Raw genomic sequence first — 3092 nt, 5'->3', positions numbered from 1 at the left:
AGAATTCAAAGCAGTGTGATATTTCTGATACTTCATTTCACTCATGTATTTCCCTGATTTGAATGCTTGGTGACGAAACCAATAAAATCAAGTAGGAAATCTGAAAGAATCTGAGTTTGAAAATAAGGGCTGCGTCTTCTGATGTGCAGATACCATTCTAGCTCCATTAAGGATCACTGGTTTGTTTGTAGTCTTCTGTTTCTGATGTTGACGGGCAACGTCTCCCATGAACTGAGGTGTGTCAGTGCAGGAAGGGTCTGTGGAAGCTCTTCTCAGCCTGGGTCTTTTCCTACCTATAGCGGTACTGTGCATGAGGTTCCAGTAAGGTATGGTTGCAGGTCCACCTTGGGACATTGGGGAGCAGAGGTCAGGGCACCGATTCAAGGATAGCAAGTGTCCCTGATGTTCTTGCATGGAATGAATGAGGTGCCACGTTCCCAAAAGTTTCTACTGATTTTCCTTCTGGTGCCTCGTGTGATGCTGTTTTTGCCTTGGGAAGAAAACAGTGTTGAGAAGACAGCGATGTTTTAGTTGTTGCTGAGCAGTGCTGCACAGAGCCGAGGACGTTTGTGCTGCTTTTTGTGCTGTCCTGTCAGTGAGAGGGCTGTGGGTGTACTTGAAGCGGAGGGGCACAGACCCAGGACATCTGTCCTAACCTGGCCAAAGGGATATTGCACATCGTGTGACAACGTGCAAAGTGATGGAGCTGGGCAGTTGGCTGGAAGTGGGAGCAGCTGCTCCTAGAGGACTGTTTGGGTATTGCTTAACGAGTAGTGAGCAGTTGCGTTGACCCATAATGGAGACACTAACGGTCTTTCTTCTGGCCATACAGGAGCATTTATTGGATTATGGAGTCCTTCATGACAAGGTGCAGAAACCCCCGAAGGAGAGGGTGAATGGAGCAGAATTGCAGGCCATCCAGCTGGCTTTAGATATTGCTGAATGAGAAAAGTGACCTGTGTTCTGTCTCTGTACTTAATCATCAGTGGTGGAAAATACTCCATGGGAGTGGTTACACCACATACGTTGTGCAACAGGCAGCGCAGTGGCAAACACCTCACATCTGCTGCATTGTGAAAAGTTATTGCTGGCCATGTGGAGAAGAACGTGATTACAGAAGTACGTTCTGTAAGATGCTCTCATTTCCACAAGATAAACCACTGAATGACATCTAAACAACCAGCAGGTGGATAAAGCTGCTAGGATTAAAGAGATTCAGATAGCTCTGGGCTGGTGATGTACAAGTGTGTTATTTACAGCCCTACATGCCTAATTTTCCTTTCACACGCTTCTACACCTGAAGGTGAACAGCAACATGTCATTTGTGAAGAGAGGGCAGTCAGATTGGGAAGTGTCTTTAGAAGCTCTTCTCTGCCTGGATGTGTTCCTGATGATAGAGGCACCACACGTGAGGTTACAATAAGGAAGGTTATGGGTCCTCTCCTCTCCCTGAGGTGCTAAAAGCAATCTGGAGTATAAAGAAATGGATCCCAGGTGTCACTGTCAATTTTACATGACAGGAATGAGGATGTGTCAATGAGAAATAAGGTGATGACAGTGCCTTCTTGGAGGATAGAAACACAATGGAGCAATAGCAGCTAAAAAAAAAAAGAAGAAAAATTGGCTTGTCCTTCCAATGACTGGTGATGAATCAAAAGGAGTGCAATCTGTACTCTGAGAGATGTCACTCCCTCATCTGTGAACACTTAAATGAGGGTGAGGAGGTGTGGATAAAGGCTTCAGTGCTTCCAGGTACATTGCTTGCAGCTGAGCTCCCTGAATCAGCCACCCCTTCTCACCTGGTGCTCAGCCATTGGTTCAGGATGTGACCTGGCTGATCCTCTTCAAGCTGTATTCCCCATTTTGTCTACTGAAGCACTTGGCCTATAGTTGTGATTACTAGAAATTTCTGGGTTGCTAGTAGGAATAGTAACTTGAGAGTTGCTAACAATACCTTATGGGTGGCTGGATGGTTGGAAGGAAGAAAGGAAGGAAGGGAAAGATAAAAAACTGAGTTGGTCTCTCATCCTACTTAGCCTGTCGTACTTCCAAGCCAAAGGAATGGAAGAGGAAAGCACAACAATGGCCACACCTGAGTGAAAGCCTGCCTTTGTAATAACAAGAAGCTCCCATACCTGGTAAAGCTGAGGAACTACTCTATCCTGCTTTTTGAAATTGTGTTATTGAGGTTTCAGTGAGTTGACTCCAAATAATCAAGAGAATTCATATCCCTTGGAAGGATGCTGAAGGGATTGGGAGCACAGGCAGTGTTTTCTTCCCTCAAGGCTGTTTGTTCTAAAAGAGTGAGGGAGGGAACAGTGAGGAAGACAGCACATCTTAAACCCCACCTGAAGTTCTTGTATCCCAATTCACGCATCTTGGGAAAGAAGCAAGAGTGGGAAACCACAGCATTGAAAATTACAACAAATTAACCTATTTGTTCTCATGGAAATGTGGTGAGAAGATTCACACAACCGGAACACGGCAATCTAGAGCCACAAGCTGTCTACAAGAGTTAGGCAGAAAAGGATGGCCAAGGGTCTTAGCCATTAGGAAGAGCTGGGAAACTACAGAGCCATGAGCCTCCTGTCTTTGCTGGGGAAGGTCAGGGAACACATCCTCTCAGAAGCCATGTTAAGACACTTGCAAGAAAAGAAGGCGATCTGACACAGCCAGCACTGCTTCACCAAGGGCAGATCCTGTCTGACCAATCTGGTGTACTTCTATGGTGGAGTAACAGCATCATTAGACAAATGTAAGTGCTGTCATCCAGTTGGACTTGCGCAAGGCTTTTGACATGGTCCCACACAATCTCCTTCTGGGTGAGTTGGAGAGGTGTGGATCTGAAGGCTGGGCTATTCAGTGGATATGGAATTGGTTGGATGCTTACAGCAATAGAATTGTGGTCAAGACTGTTATGTCCGGGTGGAAAGCAGTGATGAGTGGTGTCCCCCTAGAGGTCTGTGTGGGGACGGGCGCTCTTCAACATGTCTATCAATGGATTGAGAGCGTGGGATCAAGTGCACCCTCAGCAATTTTTCAGATGACACTTGTGTGCGTAGTACACTTGATGCAAGAGATGGGGGGGATAC

At 46.2% G+C, this 3092-nt stretch overlaps 1 protein-coding gene across 1 annotated transcript in view; it reads left to right on the top strand.

Annotated features, from left to right (window-relative positions):
* The window catches only part of LOC104913214 (protocadherin beta-15-like), a 26769-nt gene that overhangs the window by 8035 nt on the left and 15642 nt on the right, over window positions 1-3092 (top strand). The gene's annotated exons all lie outside the window — the stretch shown is intronic.

Source organism: Meleagris gallopavo, chromosome 15, assembly GCF_000146605.3.
Source record: "Meleagris gallopavo isolate NT-WF06-2002-E0010 breed Aviagen turkey brand Nicholas breeding stock chromosome 15, Turkey_5.1, whole genome shotgun sequence".
Lineage (NCBI taxonomy): Eukaryota > Metazoa > Chordata > Aves > Galliformes > Phasianidae > Meleagris > Meleagris gallopavo.
The sequence above is the reverse complement of the archived record's forward strand: the minus strand, read 5'-3'. Positions and strand labels throughout refer to the sequence as shown.